The following is a 27,827-nucleotide window of genomic DNA, read 5'->3' as shown; positions in this document are numbered from 1 at the left end:
TTCACCACTCTGACCTTCTGCTAACTTGATACACGCATAGACAAACACACACACACACACACCTTTAACTAATGCAGTCAAACCGCGCCGTGCAAAAGGATCTGGGACATGTTCGTTTTAATCTCGGGTTTTTGTGGCTTATTTGTTGCACAACTGAATGAAAAAAAGTAACGATGTGGGTAATGTTGATGTAAATTATATCCAGCTTTTGCTTTCCGATCAGAGTGCTTTAGCCTCCGAGGGTAAATAATACAGAAGTGTGGATCTGCCTGCTGTTAATGACAGTTCAGTTCAGTTTTGGCCTCAACTTGCAACTTGTTTTTCCAAAATATTCGAAACACTCTTTTTTTTTTAAACTTTAAAAAACTCTTTAAAAAACTTTTGTTGTTTGTTGTTTTGTAAAGAAAAATACATACAGAATCACCTTCTGAACAAATATATATTTACATTATTAGGTGACATATTTACACATATAGTGAAAGAACTAACAAACAGGCAAACATCTTATTGAAATAGTCTATAAAAGGCTGCCATGTCAAGTTTAACACGTTTTACCTTCCCTTTTAATGAACATTTAATTTGTTCTAAATGTACATTTTCATCACATCATTCAATAATGTTGGGTGGGTTGATGGATTTTTCTGTTTCAAAACTCTCATTCAGTTATATTAATGAATGACTTTCCATATCAGGAAATAGCTTTGTTATTAATGCATCCAGGGTCTCATAAACATTTGTGGTGGGTGCTTATATGTCTTGTTTAAGTAGCAAACGAGTGGCACATTTCAGGCTCCGTGAGCCGGCCTAATTGAGTGCTACTTTATGTGTTTGGGTCAAAAGCACGGAGAGTAAAAAAACAAAAAAAAACAGTGGGAATTCTGTGGGAAAGTTTAAAAGCTCATAAAATGATGGATTTCCAAGTGCTCCCTTAATCCCAACAAAATGTAGTGAAACAGTACAATGTCTATTTTTATTAATGGCACGGAAAAATAGAGAGGAAACGTGTAGTGCTCCCTGGTTGGTGCACACAACTGTGTGTCTCGGGTTGATTTAGTTTATGTAAGCATGTGTGAAGCGCTGAGGTGCGTCTGGACTTGTGTGTCACTGCAGTGCGTCTTTACAGTTCTGCAAAGCTCCCTGCCATGTTGTCCTTTTATACAAACAGACCAAACAACACCTACTGCTTCTATAGATCCCTCTGCGATCCTCTCTTTACTGTTCTCTTCCTTTCCGCTTGTTTTAAATCTGTCTCCGATATACGAGGCATTCCTTTGTGGTTGTGTAACATGATTTGAGGCGAACAGAGAGAGACAAAAAGGGAGAGAAAGAAAAAGAGAGAGAGAGAGAGAGGGAGTTTTGTCTTGCTGGGTTTTCATGTCCTACTGTGCGCTCATATTTCTCAGCCCGCTTCAGAGTTGTGGGTAGCTGGCTTATCGTCGGCCTCCCCAGCTCTTTCCGTCATGCGTTGCCTACGTTAATCTCTCCTGTGTACTGTAAACCGCCCCTAATAACCCTGCACACGATTAAAGCAAACATCTTAATATCGGCCTGCCTCATTATCAACTCACACTGGGAGAATGAGTGGTTCGACCTCTCCTCTGTAATCATGAGGCTCAGAATTAAGCCTGAGAGCAAAACAAGATACTTGGTATCTGTTACGGGAAAAAAAACAAAACAATAATGCTATGAGTTTGTCTGATTTTCTCATTTTAAAAATTCACAGGATTAAATACAGTATTTTTTACTGATAAATCTGCCATACGAGCAGAATTTTCTGCTGTTTGTGAAGAGACAGGCAGCAAGAATGAGAGTGAGATGCAGGACTGAATGTTGGGTGTTGCTCTAGAGGGTGCTGTTCACTGAGGAAATGTGCTTTCCTCCCTCTGAAGCCTGGCTGCGCTCACTAAATCTTATTTGTTTCACTCTCTTGAAAACATGTTTTAAAATCAAATCACTTACAGAAATCAGCGTAAAAAAAATTCTGTGCCATTAGTTCAAATTGATGCATCAGAGGGAAAGTGGAAAGTGAGACAAATAATATGAAATGTGATTAAAAAAAAAAACAGTTCCTCGAAGGAAAGAGTGTGTGGTATTGTGCTGCGAGGCTTCTCCACCGTGACATTAGGACATTGTAATCCCTCTGTGTGTCCTCACCTGTGGCTCCCACTCCACACACAGACACACAAACGCCTGCAGATGTTTACACAAGTTTCACACAGCCAACAAGAGCAGATGATGAGCTGTCAGTCAGACCTCCAGTGGCAGAAAGGAGACGGGTGAAGAATGTGTCCGTGGCGATGGTTACACCTGTGCTGTCTGTGGTTTCCTGCGGCGGTATCGCAGGGTGTAATCCCTAACATCGCCCGTGTTTATGCTTGTGTTTTAGTTACAGGCCTGATACTCGCATGCTTTAGAGCTTAGATGGGACTTCTGCTTCACTTACTCCTCAGCCTGGCCCCAGGGGCATCCTCCCCAGCCTGCCACACACAGGCTCGTCCCCGGCATGTATGGATACAGTAAACAAACACGGAAGCTTTCTGCATGTGTCATACATCTTGTATTGCCTTCATGGACTCACAGTCAAGTACACATTCATACAAGGGCGTAGATTTCAACATTTGGGGGGGGACACAACCGACAATGGGGGGGTTTTGGGGTCCTCCTGCAGGACATTTTTAGTGTCAAAAACAGTGTTGGAATGTGCTTTTACCTAAGTACTGTATTTAAGTATGAATTTGAGGTACTTGTACTTTACTTGACTGTTTTCTTTTCATGCCACTTATACTTTTACTTTACTACATTTCAGAGGGAAATATTTCAAGTTCTTACTTCAGTTAATTTATCCAACAGCTTGAGTTACTTTACAAATGAAGATTTTTGCATAAAAACTTACGATTTGATCAAATGTGAGGTTTTGTTATAAAATTAGCAAACAGTTTGTAAAAGTACTGCTGAAATGAGTCAAAGAGAAGTCAGAAAATGAATTGGCAACTATTTTGATAAACATTGAAGTCATTTTCTTTTTTTAAAATATATATCATTTTGAGATTTTAGGTGGGCTGCTTTTCTATATATTTTAAAATAATTATTTTTTTTGTCAGTTCAGTGTAGGAGTTTTACTTGTAATAGGGTATTTTCATAGTGTGGTACAAGTACTTCTACTTAAGTAAAGAGACTCAATACCCCTTCCACCACTGTCAAATGCTGACTTTACTGCATTCTGGTGATTTTTTTATTCAATAATCAATCAAAATTGCCTTTTTAAGCATCAGTTTATGGTGAAAATGTCATAAAAACAAAGTCCTCTGCTACTTTCATGTTTTTATGTTCAAACTATTAAGAGGGATGTGTCCCCTCTGCCACTCCCAAAATCTACACCTATGCATTCATAGAAACTTAAGTAAAAGGCTTTTTTGGTATCAAACTAAACACTGTGTTCTGTTTAAAGTTGTTATGTAAAATGTAATTTATCCTCAAACTCTGTTCTAAATTTAGAAAACCATATTTTTCTGTTGATCTGGACTTGGATTGCCATAATAGGATCATTTACAGGGAACATTAAGCTGTGGTTGTTTCCTTATGTACTCAGAGTATTTGAGGAGGTCTTTTTTTGTTGTTTTATATGGTTTGTATTTCGTCATGAGTGACGCCGGCTGCACCACTGAGGTCATAAACGGGGAGGAGAAAGTTTCAGTGCCAGCGACTGAACTCACTTTTTATTTTAGTAAATATGCTAAATTTAGAGCTCGGTCGTGGCCAAAAGTTCGTCCCAAACTCCCTGAATGACACACCTTTCGAGAAGTGACTCTCAACATCTGCTATTTTTATCATAATCTCACTTTTCTCCCCTTGTTTTTCTTCTTTTTCTCTCCTCTCTCTTTCTCTCTTTTTCTGACAGCCACACTAAAAATGATGCAGTCCTGTTTTTCATTTATAAGATTTGTTGGGTGGATTATTACAGAGAGGATCCTAATTCCCACTAAAGGAAGGACATGCTTCAGCAGTGTTTATGAAAACACAGTGCTCTGACGTGAGTAGCAGTGGAGAACCAGTAACAGGTCCTCTTTGCTAACACACCCTCCTTACATGGCTGCCCAGTGAAAAGTCTGTTGTAATGGTGGCATTTCAGCCCTTCAAAGTAAAATGGCCAATTGGATAATGGGATTCGGTTTCTGGGGAGCAAACCAAGCCGTGACACTGCATAAAGTAACATGTGACGTCTTCTGCTGACTAAGACAAAACCTTACACTACATAAAATCTGGCCTATTATAAGCACAGTATTGAAGGCTTGTGGTTCTTCTTCTGTGCGATGTGACATTGATGAGATCCACCCGTCCGCCGTCTGTTATTTCTGTCCCTGACCCATTATTGTCAAGCGGTGCTCTGCTCTACTGTAAAGTGGTCAGTGTTTTGGAACCTGGTGCTGTGGGTTGAGGCTTTGAACCGTTTTCCATTCGTACCTCACATTACATGCGCAAACATCGTTTTACCTAAATGAACCCAGCTGAACAAATGGAGAGTGAAGAGTTAAGCAGATCTAGCACTGTAATACTATATGCTGTAGCTGGTGTGTGAAGTGACATTTGTCCTCTTTTGATTTTTCTTTTTCACAGTGAAGGAATCCAAATTCTTGGAATGAGATGCCAACCTTTAATTGCTTCCCAGGGATCTTCTGGTGAGTATATATGTTTCTAAAGGCTGCAAATAGCCTCAGTGTGCTTGTGGTGCTTCAGTGTTAAAGTTCTCCCCTGTACATTTCTGCCATGTCTGTATCCTTGACACAAGCCGCAACCTCCGAGGCTGAGAAATGAAGCCAATGCGGAAGTGCCAGATGTCCCATAAGATCACAGAAATGTCCAAAAACCTAGAAAAGTCCTACAAACATCCCCAAATCCTAGGAACGTGCTATAATTCTGGAAATGTCCTAAAGTCTGAGAGATGTCCTAAAATCCAACAACCGTCCTTAAAAAAAAAAAAGGCCTAAAATATGCGAGATGTCTGAAAACCCCAGAACAATCCGAGGCACGTTCGGAAATACTAGAAATATCCTGCAATCTTCAAAACGTCCTAAAACTCTAAAAACATTGACGTAAAATTCTAAAAAAAAACACACACACTGGCCCCTGGCCTCCTGGCATTTTGCAAAAGTGGCCCCAAAGCAAAGCAAGTGGAGTACCCCTGCATTACACCCTTAATGTGAATGTAGCTTTAATTGTCGTAGGAAGATGTTATGCTTTTTTTGTCCAGTAGTGTTTTACTTTGCAGCTCTTGCGGCTCACCCAGATGTGCTGAATGTTTTTACTATCTGTAACAAAACGGCTGTGTGCCAGAGACTTTTAGTGTTGCTGTGGTTAGCCTTATAAAACTGACGCAACTCCAGCTTTAACTGTTGGCACAACTGGCAGCCAAATGTTAATTATTTAGCTTAACATGGAGAATTTAGACAGAATTTACTGCCTGATATTTGTTGTGGTTTACTTAAGAGATTGTTCTCGTCCTCAACATGGCATTTTAACACAAATCATTTAATCATACTGCGTTTTAAAGCCACAGCCATCAATACTGTAGCCTACGGTACTCAATGTACTTAGCCCCTCTCCCCCATCCCATCAGCTCCACTCCCTCCCCACTGGTGCCCCCTATCCCTTACTCCCTCATTCAGCTGGTCCACCCTCTACCAACCAGTGTGTGCCTGTCAGCGTGTCACCCCAGGGTGATGCCCCTCTCTCAGCCCCTTGGGGCCCTTTTGACTCCGCAGCACTCAGTGTTTGCCCAATCATTTGGGAGCCGGATACGGGGATGAATTGTTAACTACAGCAGGTCAGCCTGTGCCCCACAACCCCCGGCCCTCTCTGCTCCCCCCCCGACCTGCTGTTGACTCATCTCCATGGCAATGGGGCAGGAATTTGTTTTCCCTCATGTGTCTGCTGCCAGCCAGCTCCCCGCCACCACCCCTTCTTCTCTTCATCCTCGCCGCCTTTGAGCGTCCAATCAAAAGACAGCTGTAGGGAGTCACATGGTCAGGAAGTGTTGAGGGTGCATCCCACTGAGTGAAGCAGCGTTGTCACTGGAGCTCTGCTCGGCCTCAGGGGAAAATGTGTGTGATTTGTTTGGTTGGAAAGTACAGTCATCAATGATTTCCTGACACACAAGCATTTTTAAACACAGGCGATCAGAAATGCACGTGCACACACGCAGACATGTGGTTTATAATGTGCAACTTATTATAAAATACATTATGTTTAAGCCGCCTAAATCCTCCTCCTGCAGCCATCGCGATGGCCTTAGTTAAAATAATTCAATTTCTGTTTATTTTTGCTGTGCGATGATTAAGAGAAACCCTAAACAGAGGGGGCCTGTCATATACATTATAGATGTGCACCAGCCTACTTCCACGTTTCACATGACACGGTAATACAGTACAAAGAGACACAGGTCTCCTGCATTACTTTTTGGTATGATTTTGTTATTAAAAATGCTACATGTGGCTCTCTGAGCAGCACATGGTCCTAGCTCTCTGCAGTTTTGAGCAGTTAAATTCCCACCATTGTCTCAACGAATCGACAAGCTCAAGTGTGCACATGTGCGAGTGTGTTTGTGTGTTTGCCCCCACACGCATTATTAGCTTAGGGCAGGTGAGTGTTTGCCTACCCGTCTCCCTTTATGATGTGAGTGTTTGCCCAAGGAATGCACCACGTCCGATTTGTCATTGACTCTTATTGTTCCGCTCATCCAACTGGTGCCTTAAGGTTGAGTTGTGCTGTGCCCTGGCAAGTGAGAAATATGTGCTTTTTTTTTTTTCCTTTTTTGCTCAGTGTATTTGTACGCGTTCTTGGATGAAATTGCGACTCAGTGGAAAAGTATTAAGGATGGTAAATGTATTCGGAATGAAAATGAGAGGAGTCCAAAGCTGCGTCGAGCAAAAGTGGAAAGTGAATTATTAAACATCACGATCAAGTTGAATGTCACCTATTTTAGAGAATTTTCAAAAGTTTTGATGAAAGCCAGAGTTTGAGGCTGGCTTCTGCTCCCCATCTGTAACTACATGGAACGTTCTTGTTCTGGAGCCGGGTCAGTTGAGATAGAAAATTACACAAGTCGTCACTCTTCAATTATGCATTATGCAAACCGAAGTGAAAAAAAAAGCGTGACGTTATTGAGAGGAATTACTTCTAACCAGGCACATCCTGTAGATACATATGAGCCCTGATGAGCAAAGTTGGCTCCCTCGCTTTGTGGTAATGAGGAAGCCTCAACAAACTAATCCCTCCCACTGCACTTGAGTGGTTAACAGAGTCATAACAAATGGCGTGTGCAGATTTTTATGCTTATTTCCAGAAAGTTTCAATATTTAACACCGCGAATAGCACAATTTTTGTTTGCACATAAGTCATGAAGTGTGTGGATATCTGTGCATGTATAAGTATATTTTAGTTTGCGTGCATGTGTGCCTGCGTGTGTTTGCACGGCTGTCGTCCTGTGCCACCATCTGGGTGGTCCTCACGGCTGGTTTGATGGTAATCCCCCTGTCCCATAAATCAGTGTCCGGGCTCGGGCCGGGAGCTGATGCTGTGTGACCAGTGGAGCGAGGGGGCTTGAGGCACTAAGCCGAGACCCCAGCCGCTGCCCCGGCCTGGCCTGGCCACACGTCAGCTCTCCACACCACCTTTAAAATAACTCGTCATGCATGGCTGACTTCGGGAAGCGGCCTCGGCTCCAAGAACATACAAGCCCCCAGCAATATAAGCTGCAGAAATGGAGGGCACGCTCATAAAACGTAGCACCAGAAGATAAAGTTTCATGGCCTGTAACCTGCGCTTTTCCCTCAATATCCAAAACTTTTTCATTATTTTCATTGTGCAGTTTTCAAATATTATAGAACTTTATTTACTTATAATACATTTGTTTGCTCTGACTGGTCTCTAACAACCCAAAGTGACTTCTGATAGCCTTCTAGAGAGCTGTTCAGATGTTTCCGTCTGACTGAAAGTGCTAAGATTAAAGCCATATCTTAGTCTTTGTAGGGCCTGTGCCTCTCTCTGAGAACGAGGAGGGAGGATGAAGGCTTGTCCGAGCTGTCTGGCTTGCATACAGCTCTCCGCTGAGCTTTTATCTAGGGAGATTGGTTGCAGCTCTGTCCAGACCTGGCTCCCAGGGAGTGCACAGTCCTGAGACCTGTGGCATTAATAAAGATAATGCTGTTTGGAATAATAACAGCCAATTCTGCCCAATAGAGGGGGAGAGACAACAGAGTGTAGCGGAATACAAAAGAAGCCAAGATGAAAGGCTGAAAGGTAGTCGTGTGCACCTCTCAGGCTCTCTTGTGGGAACCGTTATCAACATGCTCGCACACAAACAGCACTGAGAGGGACCCTACGCCGATTTTGACCCTCGGGTGCCATGACGCAGAAATGCAATTTGTTCTTTTGTCTGCCAAGATCACAGAGGGAGAGCAGTGACTTGTCTTTTTATTCTTACGTTTTTTTTTTCCTCTTGCTCCGCTCCTTTTCATTCTCTCTGTTCCCCATTGCCTTCAGTGAGTGCAATTTAGTTTGATGAGCAGGTGGTCTTTTTTGAATCTCACAGTGCTTTTGGCTCCCACCTCTGGCGTGTGGGGCTTTCAGTTGGAGTCAGTCATGTAGGCCAGGATTAGAAGGGTGGAGGAGAAGGAGGAGGAGGTCCAGTAAGAGACTTGGTATTGGCGACCTCAGCGCCCTGCAGTCAGAACCACGCAGAGTGCAGATTGAAAGAGTTATTTTGTTGCTAAAGCTCTCAGCCGCACCCCAGATGGCTTTTGTGCGGGCCAGGGACATGTTTGGGGACAGGGTTAAAGCAACAGAGTCCTTCAGGCTTGGTGAGTCTCTGGGCTCAGCAGGTAAAGCGCTGTGGGCCAGACAGACTGAGAAGGCAAAACGTTGCGGTCTCGGCACTTTTCCACCTTGAATCTGAACAGTGGACCGAAACAAAATAAGTGGATTAGAGGAAAGGGAAGACATACTTCTAAGCACACACACATACACAGAGTGAGATTAAGACCTCCGAACATCCACCCAAGTTAAGACTTATTGGAGCATCTCATCTGATGTCACATAAGACAAAAGAGCTGGTAGAAAACGTGCTGCGTCTGCATTTCCAGTGGAAGCCCTTTCTCCTCTTGCACACTATTTCCTGGTTGCAAAAAACTGCATTACAGCCTGCTTTCACTGCTTTACCTTTGATCTCACTTTCATCACACGCTGCTAATTAACCAGCCCTGTTACTACTTAAAGGGATTTATTGCCCATTACTTTATCTGTCCAACATTCCTCTCCAATAATCTCCATGGTGACACCTAGAAAAGCAATCAATATTCTGTCAATAATGCTAAATGGGTGTGCGGCTCTGCTTTCTTTCTCGTGTTGACTTCTGTGTCGTAAAAGCCTTTTGCCCTTGAGCATAAGGAGCTGGTAGCATGATTCCAGAAGCCTCATTTGCCACTCACTAATAAAATTGTATCAAGCGTAATCTGGCTCACAGGATGTGGAATCTGGGTAAAGATTGGTGCAGGGACATTTTTTTTTAAGTTGAATGCAAGAGTCAGCCTCACCCTGATTCCCTCGACAAAAAGCCAGTGGGATTTCTTCATAGAATTTTGCAGAAAATATGCTCCATTGCAAACAAAAGTTTTTGATACCTACATGTTTTTTTCAGCAAGATTATTATTCACATATGAACACCACTTCTTTATGCGTAAATGCAATTGCCAGAGGTAAAAAGCTAATGATAGACAACAAACAAACTGCACTACAGTCGCATGGCTCAACTTTGCAACTACAGCAAAGCTGTAAAGCTGTGTTTGGCATGATGATGCTCTGTGGTATCATTTAGCCACTTGTTCGTAACTGCCTTTTTAAAGACACCTAATGGCTTCAAAATTCATAAATGGTGTATTTGCTTACAATTTTATGTCAAACAGAACAAATCGTCATATATTTATATTGAACCGCCAAATTTGATATGACTGACATAATCCTGAGTCGGGTACAGCCCAAAAAAATACAGACAAGCAGCAATTGTTTTAATCTTAGCCAATTAATCCAGTCGAACAATAGTTTCAGCAATTGTTTCATCACTGTTCTAAATTATTGTTTGTATTATATTCATGTGCATGTAATCATATATATATAATACTAAGTAAACATTTATTTTTTAAAGAATGAGATGTCTACTATTATTTTCCCAAAACACCACAATTATTCAACCAGCACATTTGCTCTGCATAGACAAAGCGTGATCTACAGCATATCTGACATAATGGCTTTATACGAGCTTAACTGTATGTTGGCTGACTCAGCGTCAGTGCTGACTCAAAATTTCATTAAAAGCAGCGGCGTTTATGTCAGTCACTGAAGAGTGGTTATGGCAAAATCAGATAGTCACCCGACTACATAGTGTCAAGATGAAAAATGTTTTGGTCTAAATGTCAAGCTAAGGACTTTGAGGTCTGAACTGTAAATGAAAGCCTGAGGAGTGATCATTTGGACTCTTCTGTTCGCCGTTCTGGGTTTGTCCCCCAAGTGTTTGTCATGGAGGTTTCGCAAGTGGCCGCTTCTATTTGCACTGATAAACAGCAGGGATTGGATCCAGACCCTGCTGGGATCTAGCTGGAGCCCCGGGGCTTGTAACCACACAGACCGGGAATGTTAGTCATTTGTTTATTATTGGTGATATTTGCCCGCTCTTAATCCCTGGATGGATTAGCCTTGATGTGTTCCTCATCCCACCTTTTTCCACCGTTGCACTCCCTGGCATTTACATAAGGAGTTTTACATGTTTTGTTCATGTGTGCATTGACAATATGCACACACATGTGCATGCAATGATCCATGAATGTGTGTTTGAGTGTGTGTGCCATATCGCATGTGTCGCAGAAGGATGTTTGTAATCAAGAGAGTTTGACAGATATCCCCTGTAACTCTGACCCGTGTCACGTTATGATCAGTGTCAATAGGAAAATTCAAAACTGTTTTTGTGGCTGATTTTTTTCATCCCGTGCCAGGGCATCTTGCTCTGTGGCCGTGCTTGCGGCTGGAGTGCGTGTTTGGATCGACCAATTCAGGGCTCTAGAAAGTGTTTTCTGACATTTATTTTCAAACGGAAACACACAAAGAGCCCTATAGGAACCAATTAATCAAAGATGCTGAATGTCAGAGTGGCGTCATTGGAAATCGGAAATTACTGATGTCATAAAGGAGGAGAAAGTGGTCAGAGTGGTGCTTACGTGTCTGTCCCGTGTGTTGTGAAAGTATTGGCGGAGAGTCACCTGGATCAGGGAGGGAACAAGCTTTACCGAGCAGACCTAACTTGTTCAGTGTGACCTTTAAAGAGCTGATCCCTAACACGACATAAATCTGTTTCCAGTTTCAAAACACGACCACGCACATGCACATTAACATGCCGTACTCTCTCACCCACAATGTTTTTGTGGGTGAGAAAGTCTTGCAAATCTGCACAAACACTTAGGCGACTGCACAAAATCCCCGCTCCCTAGTTCCTCCCACAAACATACACAGAAGAAGATACGCCAAGACTGACAGACTTATTCATGACATAGACATTTCATTATCGAAGTTTATGTGTGTGGGCTTTGAGGCCAAGAGGTGAAGAATGACGTTTTATCAATTTTTACAATACTTGACTTTAACTTGTTGGGGTGAGAGTCGCATCTTAATTGTTGGGGAAAAGAGTTCTTAACGTGGGTTTTTTAAATTTTTTTTGGACTCAAGTTTCAAATAATTTACGGCACAATCAAGTCAAGTAACAAGTCTCCATAGCAGTGGTCAAGATAAAATGGAATGGCACAGCTTTTGAGCATTTTCAATGCCAACAAGGGATGATAACAATTATATATTACTATTATCGATGATCAGTTAATCAGCTAAGAATTTAATGGAATGTGTGAAATTGAATCCATCAATTGATGGGCTCTGCATTACTGTCAAAGTATCTGCACTATGTTGCAGTGAGCTTTGATTGAGGAAAAAAATGCATTTTGCATTGTTTGAAATGACCAAAGTTTATATTTAGTTTTTTTTTCAAGCAATGATTAATTGATTTATCAATTGTTATTTTTACCAATAATTGATTAAGGAAAATTCTTGTTATTCGCAACACTAATTACAACCTATAGTGATTTAATGTAGATAAGTACAAGTCATTTCCATAGGCTCAGTAACAGGATATTCTTCTTATTATTTATTTTTTGTTTAATTTTTGTCAGAAAAAAACTTAAAACTTAAGGCCTTTGTACACCAAATCTGCATATTCCTATGCATTTTTTTTTTAAATTAACCTCCATTTGATAAAGAAATTTATGTGCAGAAACCTTGCGTCCAATTCCTTTGATTGCTCTTTTTGTCACAATGTCTGCAATGGCCACTAATTTTTTGGATTTAAATTCTCAAAGTAAGTCTTTAGGCAACTAATTTTTTGGAACCGTCAATTCTCAAGTACTAATTTTTATAACTTAGGTCTGATTTTTAAGAACCAACTTGAATGAATCAAGCTCAGTATACCCTCAAACAGTGTCTGACCCTCCCTCTGTATCCTTTCTTCACCCTACACACAAAGTGTTTTTACTCGCTGCACATGGAAGTTGTCCAGCTGAAGCGGTCACAGCTGAGCTTCATGGGGTGTTGGTTAATTGGCAGTTTTTGGTAAGTGCAGTTATGCTTCACTATGCATATCTTCCTCAATGTCCCTTGCACTATTTGCCTTTTTAAAGTGTCCTTTAATTGGCTGCACAGTCACAGTCTCCTGCTTTAACTGTCCCCTGTGGTACCTGAATGTGGCCTATTTGACCCTGAGGCCCTGGGGTGAAAACCTCATATTTGGCAGCCAAAACCAATGAACCAGTTTTTTTTCTGCATTTGTTTTCAGTCTAAATCTCTTTTTTTCTCTTCCTGGGTATCTGCACTGTAAAATCCAACAAGTTTATTTCACTTAGAAACATCTAGGAACAGATTACCTTGAGAAATGTAAGTAAATATAATTAATAAATCAATAAGTTATAATTTGTGGGTACTTTATATCTTATTGTTAGGTATACTTAAAATTTAGCTATATACACTATTTTTTTTTATATTTAATAAAATAAGTCTTTCTAAGTGTTAGAAACCTCAGCGACACTTCTTGCTGGTTACAAACGAGTCAATCATATTTGCAATTTCTTAAACATGTTAACAAAACAAAACTTTCAGATCTCCTAACTTTATAATTTTAGTTAGACTAATTTGGCTCATTGAATTTTTTGACACTTTTGACACAACAAGGTAATTGCAATTGCTGTATTTATGTTGCAAAAATAAGCAAATACAGCTAAATTTTAAGTAAACTCAACAATTAAATATAATATAAATATAAAATTAAGTTTTAACTTTTTATGAATAACTTTTTCAAGGCAATAGTTTTCTAAGATTATTTTTTATTAAGATCAACTTGTCAGATTTTACAGTGTGTCTTTTGTATGAGTTTTGAAGGTGATCTCTTTTTCACAGGGACAGTTTTTGGGCGTCCGAAAAGCAAAATCCGCTCAGTTTCAACACCTCTTCATAATCCCTACCTAGCTTGTGTTTGTGTGAGTGTCTGCCAGCCTCAGTCAGGCAGTTCTGTCAACATGGTAACATGCCTGCCTCCTCAGCGCCCAAAGAAAGGCCTCATATTCGGGCTCTAGAGGACCCTGACTTGTCTATCCGATAGATCTGGCCGTGGCTTCTCCCTGCACACCAGCCACTTCCAACTGGGCTGCATCAGCAGTACTGAAAGACCTGAGAGTACTGCGATCCCACTACGGGGTGTATGACTGTGGCTCCGGCTGCACTACACTTTAATCCCCTTCCCTTTTAACCACAATGGGAAACATGTGCTTACTCTGTGTAGGGTACAGGCCCACCATGGGAGAGGCTGTTTACTTTCACTCCAAGACTAACATTTCACAGCTCCTGTGACCACTTCTGGTTACTACCTTGACTGGGTTAAAAAGGTGATAGAAGATCATTTGGTGACATTTTTGTTTGAACAGAACTGTCTGCCCAAGTCTCACCTTGTAAAATTTGACAGAGAATTTTTTTTTTTTTTTCTCCCACAGTATGGTCAAAAAGAGAGAAGCTGTCTAATTTGTCTTAATAAAGAACTGCTTGATGCAACTTTATTACCCTGTTAAATTTCTATTCCAAATGCAGAGTATGCAACTGATGATTGCACCTCTCTGCTTCTTGGTGAGAGAATTAAGCAAAACTAGGAACTGTGCTTGTCAAAATTATACCCTAAACCGACATAATCCGCCGTGTAGGATTTTTCCATATGTGGAGAGTGCATCTCATCACTTTACATTTTCAAATCCCAGAACAGAAGCCTAAAGTTGTAGTGCTCGTCCGTGAAGTTGTGCTGTGTTTCCAGTGGTTAGACAGTTGTTTCTGTGCAGGCAGGGAACTGCAACAGAGAGGTGGTGTAAAACAGCAACTAGCAGACATATGCCAACCCGGAGGACAGGAAATGCAGTCCAGATGAAGATGCTACACTGTGGTTTATTTTACCGGTGTGTGTGTGTTTTCAGGAATGTGTTCTGTAGGACTGACCATATGTCTTTCGAGTGACATCACACCATTTCCATATCCTTGTTACTTTCTAGGCCGGCTTTTTCTTTTTTAATCAATGCATTGATCAATTGTATAGCTTACAAAAATCAAATTCAATCATTGCCAGAGCAATGATTGAGCCCACATTGCTCCTCTTAACTAACAGACCATAAGGTATTTAATTTGCAATGATTTAAAACAGAGAACAACTGTAAATCCTGTAACCAGGAAATGCTACTGCTTTCACTTTTTTAGGTATAAAATATTGACCTGCAGAGACTTGAAACCTGCCTGTCCCATGTCTCATGGTTTTGCAGCAGCACAGTATACAGACCAAGCGGCAACCTCTTACGGTGCGTACCCACCAAACGCGATTAAAAATGATCGCGCCTCAAGATTACATACAAAGTCAATGCAAAGACGCGATTTGACGCCTCATTTTGCCGGGCGACGCGATGGACGCGATTGCGCGGCGCGTTGGATGCGTTGGACGCGAAATTCGCGGCGCGTTGGACGCGTTGGACGCGAAATTCGCGTCGCGTCCAACGCCTCGCGTCCAACGCTCGAGTTGAAATAATTGAACTTTTGCGGCGTCGTCGCGTGAAGACGCGCCGCGACAACCTATCAGCGTTGAGATCGTCATCGACGTGCTGACGTATGGACGTCCTGGTGTTCCCTCGCAAAATCTAATCAAACCGCCAGAAACAATGGAGGAGCAGCTTATCGTCGCCGTCACCGCTCACCCAGAGCTGTACGACAGTTCCTGTCCCTTGTTGCAGGAGACGGTGGAACTCGCCGAGCTCACGCCACCTCCGTAGGGTAGCATGCACCCAGAACCGACGTCGGCGCCTAGCCCGCAGACGACGCTGGGAACTTCTCCAGAGCAGGTGCGGTGCAGCGATCGTCAACGAGAGAATGAAATGGCGGAAGAAATGTTGTTGTTTGGGCGGGCTCAACGCGCGGCGCGATTTCAACGCGCGGCGCGATTTCGTCGCGCGTCGAGTCCCATTTTGGGGTTTTTGTACGAGCGTCAAAACTGGAGCGTCCGGCGCGACGCGATTTCATTTGAGGCGCGATGAAATAATTTTTATCGCGTTTGGTGGGTACGCACGGTTAGGCTGAAAGATGATGCCAATGCAGAAGTGCAAAAAACTTCAAGTCATAGAATAGTCACTTGAGGCTGGCTCCAAAACAGAGGAATTTCCCATAGACCCATATGTTAAATGACCAACTTTCCAAGCGGAAACATAATTGTTTACAGCCTGGTTCAAAAAATGTAACTGTCACCGTTTGTGACAACTCTACGGGAGGTGATTTCTTTTAATAACTCACCTGTTTACATTTTATCAAGGCCCGAAGTTACACACATTTAAGGGCCTCACTTCTCCACAGCAGCTCCTCTCATGCAAATATGGTCACTTCTGGTGCCAAAAAAATATATATAAGATGATGACAACTGGAATGACGTACATGAGGCTTCAGAACGGCAGTTCGCAAACCAATGGGTTATGTGACGGTTGCTAATTCCATTCGTGTAGCGGCTGCCAGTCTTGCATTTATCTCTTTAAATAGATATCTAACAATGAATGCAGATTTTGCAGGCAATGTTTCAACATTTTGGTATTTGAAGTGTTCTGGTTTGCATTTGTAGTCCATTTGTAGGCTGTGTAGTATTGACCAATCACGTTTGAATGGCAGGTTAACAGTCCGTGTGGCAAGGCTAAATGCATTGGCCAAAAGACAATCTCTAAACTCAACAGCTTTTCAAAATGTATCTGCATTCAGATACAGATAGCTGTTAAAAAAGAGATTAGCCAATGGATGGATGCAAAGAAGAGGATGTCTGGTGGGTTTTAGGGCTAAAATATTGGCCCCCAGAGGCTTCATTGTTGTCAAACAATAGCTGATGGGTTTCAAGATTGGTGTTGATTTTCATTGCTATGCTGTCACAAAATCTGACCCACGACATTCAAACAAGGATGTGCAAAAAAATGATAATACACATCTGGTATTTTTTAGCATTGAAACGTTGCTCTGAAACTGCTTTTCAAACCTCAGTTTCCAGGGTGGGACCTCGAAGGCACCAAAAAGAACGTTGCACATAACAATGCAACTGTGTCAAAAAATGTTGAAATGATTACTTTGATGAATTACTCTGTCAAGCATATTTCAAGTCACTCTGCAAGTTATTTTTTTCTGCACTGAAATTAATGGAAAACCAATGGCTGCCTGGAGTGTCTAAAGACTTGTGCTTTGGAAAATGTCTGCCAGCAGTTTTAAATAGACACGTATTTGTATTTCTTTGGCCAAAACACGTAAAACCACTTGTACAATAATTAATTGTACACAGTTGCTGTGGAAGTAACCATACATCAGTTTGCATTGAGAGTCCAATCTGAGGCTCTGTCGACCAACTCATGGCTGGTAGCACTGCGTGAACCAGGTAGCACTGAATCAGGTCCTGGCCTCCACAGGTGTGGCAGGTGATCTGAGGGATGAGTGAGCTCTTCCTGGGGTAACAGTAGCCCCAGCCAGCTCCTCCTGTTGCCCTGCCCCAATCTGCCCTTTCCTGTCGTCTTATCTGAGCGCCCAGTGCAATCTAACCCAGGGTGCGGTCCCTCTGCTCCTGCGTTCCCCTCACTGCTGGCCTCCGTCGCTGGTCTTCTCAGATGTCACTGTGAAGAAAGAATCAACCCGCTTGAGTTGAACTTGAGTTAGGCTGACTGACAGAGTTCTGACACCCCATTGTAGGCACAAGTGTCTCAGCTTCCTGCCACCCACAACTTCCCGCCATCTGACCTCCATGTCACCAAGGGCAAAAAGGAGCACAGACACTGAGCTCCACGGCTGATCTGTTTAGGATTTCGTTCTTTATGATGAACGCCGGGACAGCCGTGATTGATTTTCCAGACTCAATGGAGAAGTAATTCAAGTTTCCTTAAAAAGTTACAAAGACAAATGAGATTTGGTTGTCGGTTGGGCCAGGGGGACATGCTGATGTAGTTGAAGGGCTTTCTGATTAGCAGAGTGGAGACTTAATGTAGATCCTGTAGGGACAGAGACTTGTACTTCCTCCAACTGTCTGGGTTTAATTAAGCCCACTATTCCACCAGCAGCCAGCGGACCAGCTTCTTTTACATTGTGACTTAAAGATTCAGAAAAACTTGGATAACTGCACATCTGATCGCTGAAGCTAAGCTTCGCCGAGACGTCAAACGTGTTCAGCACCATAGAAGCAAATAAGCATGAAAATATTTGCATGCTCATCATTTTTTATCACTCTTACTGTGCTTATTCAACTATCCCTGAGCTTATTTATCTGCTAACTCAATCAGTAAATGGAATAATTACAAATCATACAGTAAAATCATCGACCCGGGGAAATTTGACATTAATTTAAGCAGAACAAACCAGTGTGATTTTTCCTGTTTTAACACATCAGTGCTTGGTAACCTGAATAGGACTTGAATCATTTGCGAATCATCTATCAGTTGCATTCCTGCCAAACACACGATAAACATGTTTCCACATGTGCTCATTCCACAGTAGAGCTGCCAAACAGCAGTCAAGCGCTGCTGAAAGGAGGCTTATCACAGCCCTCTATGATTTTCCTTGACAAAGAAATTGTTTTGTTTTGTTCTTATTAAAGGGAAACGGTGGCCTTAGTTACACTCACTATCGTCCATACATGCTATACAGTATATTTACAGTATCCTGTAAATTGAAGTGTGCATTTTGAGCCTGTATTTGCGGGCCTGGTTGATACTTGCAGTAAGCGTACATTCATAAAGACGAGAGGGTTTGTGGGACAAAATCTGATTAGGGCATGTGTGTGTGTGTGTCTGTGTGTGTTGCATGGACCTGAGCCCCGAGCTTTAACTGTGTGTGTGTGTGTGTGTGTGTGTGTGTGTGTGTGTGTGTGTGTGTGTGTGTGTGTGTGGACTTGCAGACCTCAGCTCGGAGATGTAATCTGATTTGCAGAAATGAACGGGTCGTTTCACATGACTGGTTTAAAGGACCACTGGCGCAAGGTTGTGCCAGTGTCCCTAACTGGTGTGTGTGTGGGGATGCATGCAAGCTTGTGTGTATACACCTACAAGTATTTTATTTTTTTCCTTTTGAAAAGTGCACTGCAGAAATATGAGCTTTTGTTAGTGCAGGCTCCTAAACAGTAGAATGAGAAAGGTGTTGAAGTTTGCTGTGTGGTTGAACAAACCAGAATGCTGCATTTATTCCGTTGTTCTTGGTTTTAAATAAGATTTATTTGGGAAAAGGTTACATGAAAGTAAGGCCACTGCTAATTAACAGTCGATTACACATCTGGAAAAAAGTACAGCTCTGCTTTAGACGCTGATGCAGGTTTTGTTTGCAACTTTCTGTTTACACATCACTTATAATCAGAGCTTTATTTTGAACTAATGGACCATCAGAAATTATATCAAATAATTGAAATCATCCTATAGCCTCAGCCCTCTTTAGAGGACTGCTGGGATCAAATCCCCTGAAAGCTTTGCCTCTGAATCCTCTCTGTTTTTTAACATTGTTTGTTGATGTTTTTTCGGGGTGGAGATTCTCTGCTGGATGCGGTCCATCATGTGATTTTCATTGGAGAGTGGCCGGAGGAGACGACCACAGTAAAAGCAAGTGAGCGTGTGTTTGTGTGTCATCTGGCCTCGTTAATAAATGCAGGTTGTTTTCCATCTGGGGGTCATCAGTTGTGGTCATCACATACACAAGTGGAAGAGAGGGGGGGCCCTAGGAGGTGACGTTTGCAGCCATGTGCGTGCTTGTTGGTGTGTCCGTGTGCCCGCTTATTTACACGGAAGCCTGCACAGAACTTGTGAGTTGTGTATGTGATCTCCTGGTGTTCATGCCTGTCTTTTCTTAGAGGTTCAAGTGTGTGTACTTGGTGTTTGATAGTGTGTTTTCTCTCCTGTGTGTGCAGAGAGCTCATAAGCAGGACGATGCAGCGGGCAGGAAGCTCTGATCCCATCAGGCGTGTCAGCAGGGGCACTTTTTCATAAGGTTGTAATCTCACCACACAAAGGGGTGTCCAATATAAGAGAGAGCCCCTACCCCTGAGCTAATCAAGACCTGACCAACCCTTCTCCTGGCTCGCCAACACTCTAAACATTACCTCATCTGGAGGCTTAGCCTAGCCACATGCTGCTCCGGCCTGCTGGTGTACATGATAACTCACTTAGCTCAGTACGATCGCTAGAAAAAAAAACGGAAATATAAGAAGGGATATAAAAGAAATGGGACCAGCACACAACTACCTATGGTGCGTGGTGCCAGGGAAAGGTATTTTAAAAGGGAGAGGAAAGAAAGAATCATTTTACCATGTCCTCCAGAAACTCTGGGAAGCAATTTGCCGGTATTCAGTTTCTCTCCCCGCCGTCCTGTTACTGCTGTTTTCCCCTCAACACTTGGAGCCTTCAACCTGAAAGGAGGTTCTTTAGTTCAGTCTTTGTGTCACTCGGAAACAGTGCATTTGTTGCCAAGGTAACAGGTCTGGGACAGTGAAACTCAGAAGCAGAGAGCACCTTTGTCCGTGAATGGATGAAGAGGGACTGGAGCTGTCATTGGTCCAGAGAGCACAGCTTCAGTCTTAAACACGCCTGCATGAAGAAACCTGTGATTAAGAAAACTTTCTTGATCCAATATCTACCTGAACCTGTTAACCTTATAAAATAAAACCAGCGCACTGCGCAATTTAAAATGGTACAATGGAAAAGCCACTTTGACTGCCTCCCTTCTCCTAACCTGCCAGCAACTGCAGAGCTCCCCTGAAACCTCAGATTTACATAAAACAGAGTGGGTTGATCTGTCGCTACTCCAGTTTTGGCTTTTTAAATGTTCTTTGAAGATACTGGAGAAGGTCTTGAGTCATGTGGTCATTGCAAAACCAGGTTTGGTTGGCCAGGAGACTAAAAAATAACGCAACAAGAAGGTCGTCAGGGTATTGGAGTGATAACTTTAGCCTGAATAAGGAGGGTTTTCTTAGATTTTGATAGTGGAGCAACATTTTTTGTCTGTTTGTCTGCTTTGGTTAGTCAGAGAAAGGTCTGGAAGCATTAAAAAATGCTCCGGCACGTTTGAACTTCTTTAAACCAATAACAATCATCTTGGGCGGTGCAAAACCCAGGATGAAGTGACGTGTCCTTGCAATATAGTATCAGGGGGTAAATAAGTGTCATTAAAACACCTCCACAAAAGAACATGCAGCAAAATGTTTACTGTGCCACTAACTGGAGGTTGTAGCATCACTTGTTCCTCCTCTTATGTTGCACTGCTGACTGGACAGTAGAGTCACTCCTTATCACTTCCTGAGGTACAGATGGTACTGCAAGACTGCACAGGTGGGGGTTAGTTGGTTAGCATGCTTATTATAGTAGATATGTCTGCAACATACAACACATACAAAAATTTTGCCAATACTGTCACTTCTTCACTATTGATAATGTTAGTTCATTACTTCATTTTAGTTTTAAATTAAAATTGTAGCCATATCGTACATGTTGTACCTTTAAGACGTATGGTATATCTACATGTGCTCCCAGCAGCTGTTACTCTATACAAGTGGTTCCCAGCTCTCTTGACTTATATCCTGTTAACCTGAAGCACTTTGTATATGTTGCCCATTCTCACTGGTTGCATTTGCATTGCATGTGTATGATTTTTGCCCTGTTTTATTTGACTGATGTTTATAGGCATTGAGAGGTGAAATTATCCAGTACGATCGGAGTGAAATCTATGCAATTTTGTGAAGTCCATGTTTTTTTTTTTGTGTTTTTTTTTCTTTATTTTCCCTTTTTGTTAATCATCCCATGATTCCTCAAACTTATTTTGAGACTCAAAGTTTGGAAACCACTGCACTCTGTCCTCATCTTAACTATGCAAACAGAGGAAGGAACTGATTGCTCTCTTACTTTAAAGTAGGAAAATGAATATTTGTCAGAGTGTTAATGCAAGTTTGGGCAGAGCTGAACTAAGTTATACCAGATTCCTGTTTTTTTGTCGACTTTTATGTCAACTTTCGAGTGAGCTCCTCTCTGAATCATTTTATTCCCCCATCCTTTATCTTTTTCAGATCTCAGGTGAGAAACCCAGAAGAGGCTGAGTCATTGAAACGCGATCACAAGAGATTCAACAGGTAGGGATGACACTGTCTTTTGTTTTGTTTGATCTTCATTCAGTGGAATATGTGATCACACACGGCGCAGCTTTATTTTGAAGTGACAGTTGCTATAAACAACCAGAGTTTGGTACATCCTCTGATCAAACTGAGGTAGCAGTAGTTCACATGTATGTGAGACATGATCAGGGTGGTGGCACTGGCTTTATGCCCGTGTTCTTGCTTTTTTTTTTTTTTTATTGTGTAACTGAAGTCATGACAGCACGGTAAAGAATGCAGTGGCACAGAGATATCACTTCAAACACGGCGTCTCTCAGGAGCCTCAGATCCTTTCAGTGGGACTGAATGAAGATATGCTTTGATGGCCCACCACAGAGTCGGTGGCCTTCAAAGAAACCTGTTGATGGGCTTGTGCGGGGCAGCCAGCAGAATGAATGAGTGGCACTGTATACGTGCGTCTCTCAGGGTATCCGTGGGTGTTCTCAATGGAGGTCAAACATGCTTGACCCCAACATGAGTAGTCTTTTTCTAAAGATTTTAGACCTGCATTATCTTTTTCTCCTTCTACCAGGTTCTCTGGGTAAATGAAGGGGAACTGTGTGTGTGTGGATGGCAGGGTGCCAGCAGACAGGTACAGTAGATGTGCTGATGAGGGAGGGCGATAGGGGCCGGCCTCAGTCGCAGCCCCAGGCACAGTCAGGCGTACACGGGCAGGCTGAGACTCAGAGGCAGGTTGGGACCTGGTTCTGTGTGCTGATGCTGCTCTACTGGCTCTGCTCCAAGGTGAGGCATAGGAGAGAAACGTGGGAAGGGAACAACCAGAATCAAGGGCAGAAGGAGCGATAGAGAAAATCAGGTGAAAGGATGATTGTTGAGCGGTGGAGCTGAAAAAGCACACAACCAAAAAATGAGGGTAGATAATAACAGAGAGCGTTAACAAAAAGGAATAGAGTGGTTGTGGCTTAGGTCAGGGGAGGCAGGATGGAGAGAGATGAGGATGTGTGGGGCCCAGGGGAAGGAGAGAGAAGTGAGGGAGGAGGGAGATGAAGAAAGAGTGCGCGAGTGAGGCCACATCCTGTACGCTGGTGGAACGTGACTCCTCACAGGTAAAGCAGCTCAGAGGTGCAGACAGGCAGAAAGAAGATGAGAAACACTGATTGATGACTACTTATCCTCTGACATGTTCCTTCCCTGGGCGAAGAGTGGGTGGAACAGGCTAGTCCTGCCATTTTGGCTGAGCGGGTGGTGCGTGGGTGCAGACGACGTAATGTTTTGTGGGAGGTTAAAAGCATAAGCACAGGTAAAGCAGAGCACAGGCTCTCAAGAGGCCACCTACCTGCATTACCTCACCTTGGGGTGTTTCTACGTTGTGAAAAAAAAGCAGATGTTGTTCTCATAATACAACGACATCCAATTGTTTTTGCAACAATTGTCTCATTTTTTTCTTTAATTGTTTTCACACTTATATCAGGGTTTCACACACATTTGTGGCAACCTGCAATGATTAAAACAACTGCCGCCACATTCTGATTTTCAATTTTTGGAGCTAGACTGTTAAGAGTGACATTGGAGTATGTAGTGTATACCATTCTGGTATTATGCAACATACTCTCGCAGCACAGAGCATTCTCTGGGTGCAGGGGGAGCAGCAGAACGTCAGCCGCAGTGTTGTGAAACTTAACCATTTGAAACCTGGCTTGATTTCTTGGCTGGCTGGCTGGCTTGAACTCCCCTACCCCCACCCCCATGTCATCAATAATCGACATACATAGATTCTAATTTTGTAGTAAACACTGTATTATGCATAATAAAAGTTGTATTTTTTCTCTATAATCATTGAAATGAGTCATCTTTCAAACAAGGACTTTCTGTGGGCCTAAAGCGATACTTTGACACATTCATTCTAATATTGGACTGAAAAGTAGCCAGTTCCAGCTGCATCGTGAGAAAACTGTGTGATATGTTTCAACACTGCTGGAGGTAAAACACTCTAGATTTTGCTGCCATTCATAACGTGATAATTCCAGCCGTAGATGTGTCTCTGAGTGGTTCATCTTAAACGTTCTTTCTTTGTGTGGAAAGTTTCTAAAAGCAGCCAAATCTGCTCAAGGCATCAGCGGATTGTTGTGTTAGTGTTGATTAATTCAGGGTGTTTTATGAATCTCTGGTTGCTTCAAGTAACTTTGCCGAACGGTTAGTTTTAACATTCTCTTAATAAGAGGCCAGAAAATATCGCAGTCTAATTTTCTTTAGTGTGGGTATGAGAAACATGTGTCAAAGCTTCAAGTGTTTGGCCTCAGTCAATCATTAGTTTCTGTATTATGTTTCTAGGATCAGACTAAATCCTGGTTTGGACTGTGGACCAGCATCCCCTGCAGCAGATGTTTGCTCCTGGCATGGCTGCGAACAGTGTGAGCTCCATTTCTGACAATCTCACTCTCTGGGATCCAGCGCCAGCAGCTTGGACTTTGGAGAAGCTATGACATAAACTCAGCGGGACAGCGGAGTGTATTCTGCTGCTCAGACATTATGGAACAGATCAGTCAACCCTGTCTGGTGAGGCACTCGATAGGAAAGTGAACTTGATGAATGCACGTTTAGCGTAGTTGCCACAATGGATCTACACATTGTTTGACTTTTTCTAAATTGAACCTGGATTAATATTTTCCCATATATACATCTGCTTTTCATATTCAGTGTTTATTCACGCTGTTGCTCATACACAGCAGTTGTGACATGTACTGTGTTATTCTGGATACAGTATCAACAAGCGCTGGAACTGTGAATGGAAAATAATCAGATGTTATTTTCATTTTTAGGTCTATTTTTACAGACTGAAGGCAGCACTTACACTAGTGCAGTCATATCCACAGTTTAAAGACACGCTCCTATTATGTGAAATTAGTTAATGCTACTTAAATCGCAATAACTGTTGGATTTCAATAGTTAATCACGATGGATCGCATTTTTAATTGCATGTTTAAAATTCCATTATTTTGAAAATTATATTAGCAAAGGGAAGCAGTTCTTACCAGAGTGTTTTGATTGGAAATCAAATGAATACAAAGAAATATGATCTTGACTTTTAGATTTATTTATTACAAATCAATGCTGCAGTGCTACAACTGTGTGGTCTTGAAACCATGAATTGGAGGTATGAGACAACTTCAAAATGCTTATTCTATGAAACACAGTGTTTATCAAACTGAGGACATCCTTTAGACTTGAGTCTTCCCCGATGTTGACTGGTCTGCAGTCAGTTTCCACCAATTTAGCAAGCACTGCAATTATTTTCTTTCGATTTAGTTTCATCCACAGGTCTGCTGCACACTCCAAAATAGTGCTTTGCTGGCTTTGCCGATGTGGTGGCCCGCTGCGCTGACATCAGTCTGATTAGCTGAGTTTGCTCAGGTCACATGTGGGAGCTAAAACTTGTAGTACTTTTGTGATATTTTAATTTAGTTTCACACAAGATACATATAACTTTTTAATGGTCAGCGGAGCCCTCTGGGAGTTTTTTAAAGTGAACTGAGCCATTCAAAAGCGCAGTAGTCTTGTTATTTTCCATCACTGTGGCTGCAAGAAACTGGAAGCAGCTGCAGCGGCTTGACCAGGGTGCGTCAAAGGGACAAAATAGCAGCACACAATTACCGTGATTAAAAAAAAAACACTTTACAATCACTGTATTAATGTGTGACAGCCAAACATACTGTGTGTGATCTTGAATGTGGAGGCTCATGCACACTTCAAAAACTGGACAGGTGTGTAGGAGGAAATTGTTCAATAGATGAAAAAAAGAGATTTAATATTCAACTTTAACCAAAACCAAAAATTTGTTTACTCAATAATAAAGTTTATGCAAGTAAAAGGACAGTGTGCAGTAATTTTCTTTTTCTCCTTAATACACATGATTAGAATTTTTCAGGAACGGTACCGGAAATGTGACTTTCTGACTTGACGTCTTCGAATTGAGATCACAAAGAAGCCATTGTAATCAAGGTGCTCATGAATGCAAACCAAAACCCTGTCTATTGACAACGCATTTCATTGTAAGACATTGGCAGTCTTTGCTGTTATTGGTTAATAATCCTGTCAAGCTGTTTATTCTCATGATGATTTATAGCTGCAAAACTTTTGTTGTGTCTGTGAAACCCTATTAAGAGAAATAAAAAGTGTATCCAAGCTGCTGTCTGTCTGTTTTGTCGTTGCAGCTGCAGAATCTCCGCGATTAATAAGTGATAAGATGCTTTCACGGTGTTTGTTATGTTTGTTCTGTAGTTATTAGTCATGCTGGCCTCAGTGCTAGTTGAGCCAGTTTGTGCCAATCTGCTTCTCAGAGGACTATCAGGAGTTGTATTTTTTCTCTCCTGCTTAGGCAATGAGAAGCAAAGTGAAAATGAAGCTAAAAGTGAAAATGGAAAAATGTGACATTTAAATGTTGATCCACTGAATTGTTATTGGAAATCACAGGGTTTTACTTCACTAATGCCTGTGGGAATAACAGCTCAATTTAAAGTGGTATTAAAAAAAAAAGATCATTTACTTTTATCACAAGGTCTTTTTTAGAAGTAGGAGGTTTCCTGACAAAGATGACATCATGGAAAATGTGTTTGCCTGCTGAGTTTAGTTTCTGTAAACCTTCTGTGTATGTTGTTGACAGAGAAGTGCTTAATGCCACAGTGTAGGTCAACGTGAGTCAAACTGCAGGGAGTTTTGACCGTTCTGTGCATAAAAATCCCCACAGCCTCTGCAGAAAGATATTCCTGCACAACAAATGCATTTATTGTTTTCAATTGATTTAAGTGAGTTCAACAATTCAGCAGTGACTTCCCATTCAACTGTCTTTCACTGTCAATTTCAGCTGTGATTCAATAATGTTTGGCTGTGGAAAGGGGGGAGCTATGGGTTCTGCGGGGGATGGGACATGGGTGCAGGGAGTGCGGGGAGGTGGATTTGCTAAAGGGGGTAATTATTCCTCACGGGGTTGCTTATTGTTGGCTTTCTCTCTCAGATAAAACAAAGCAGAGTGGGTTAGGCTCCGTTGCAGTGTGCTCAGGCTTTTATTTTGGCGATTGACAATGTTCTGACAAGTTGTTCAAAGCATCTTAGGGATCATATTAAGAATCGAATTTGTGTGGGGGGACGAGGTCATCTCCATCTGCAGCAGAAAAAAGGAGTGTGAAGGCCCCGGCGCTGATGTTTTGGAAGTTGAGCTTCATGACATCTTTATGGCCCTGCTTATGGTCAACAACATTAGCATGTCCACAATGGACTTCCCTACTTTGCCTGCCTCCCCCTCCCCTTTTTTTTTTGCTCCCCCGCTTTTTCTCACACACATACACAGCTCAGGGGAAAAATGACCTCTCTGCAACTCTCAATTCACTGCACTTCTATAGCCCTGAATGGACCGGCTCAACAAAAGGTGACATAATTTTCTCAGGGTTTGATTGGCCCCCTCCATGCCACAGGATGACATCATGCAACCCCCCACCCCTTACCCCAACGCATCACAACCAGCACCCAACCAACCCTCCCCTCCATGTTCTTGGATGCTGGGTTGCCAAGACGACAGTGTTAGGCCCAGGCTGTGGGGCAGGACTTGGCAGTATATTGCAGCTTGGCTGTCCATAATGAGCTCAGGCGGCGTTGCTCTTGTGTTTGCGGTAAACAATCTTGGGAAATGATAGAAGGAGACGGAAAGGAGGGGAGGGATGTGGAACACTATCGTGGATATAATGGCGGCCTCCCTCTCTGTTCCACCTCTTCTCTATAGGGAGCGTTGATGTAACTTTCTGCAATAAGAGAAGTCTTCCAGCAAGAGGTGTCAAGCCACAAACCTTTACTGTCAAGAACAAGCTTTCGAGCACTCACTTGAAGCTCCGCCAAGTTTTGGTGCAAGTTTCATTGTGTCTCACTTTCTCTCTCATAAGGTTCAAGGAGGGAATGTGTGTGTGTGTGTGTGTGTGTGTGTGTGTGTGTGTGTGTGTGTGTGTGTTTGTCGAATGGAAGAGGGGGCATGTGAAGAGGGATGTGGGCCCATGAACAGCCCACAAGCCATGATTGCTTATCTTAA

The 27,827-nt window shown here is 42.3% G+C and overlaps 1 long non-coding RNA gene across 1 annotated transcript in view; it reads left to right on the top strand.

Moving 5' to 3' along the window:
• LOC121957084 overlaps positions 1 to 25,924 on the top strand; it is a 63,060-nt gene extending 37,136 nt beyond the window's left edge. The window contains exons 2-4 of the long non-coding RNA XR_006106734.1: positions 4,615 to 4,676; positions 21,710 to 21,772; positions 24,086 to 25,924. This is a non-coding gene — a long non-coding RNA (uncharacterized LOC121957084). The remainder of the gene's footprint in view (positions 1 to 4,614; positions 4,677 to 21,709; positions 21,773 to 24,085) is intronic.
• The last annotated feature ends 1,903 nt before the right edge of the window (positions 25,925 to 27,827 follow it).

This window comes from Plectropomus leopardus, chromosome 17 (genome assembly GCF_008729295.1).
Source record: "Plectropomus leopardus isolate mb chromosome 17, YSFRI_Pleo_2.0, whole genome shotgun sequence".
In the NCBI taxonomy this organism is placed as follows: domain Eukaryota; kingdom Metazoa; phylum Chordata; class Actinopteri; order Perciformes; family Serranidae; genus Plectropomus; species Plectropomus leopardus.
This window is presented reverse-complemented; position numbering and strand designations above follow the sequence as displayed.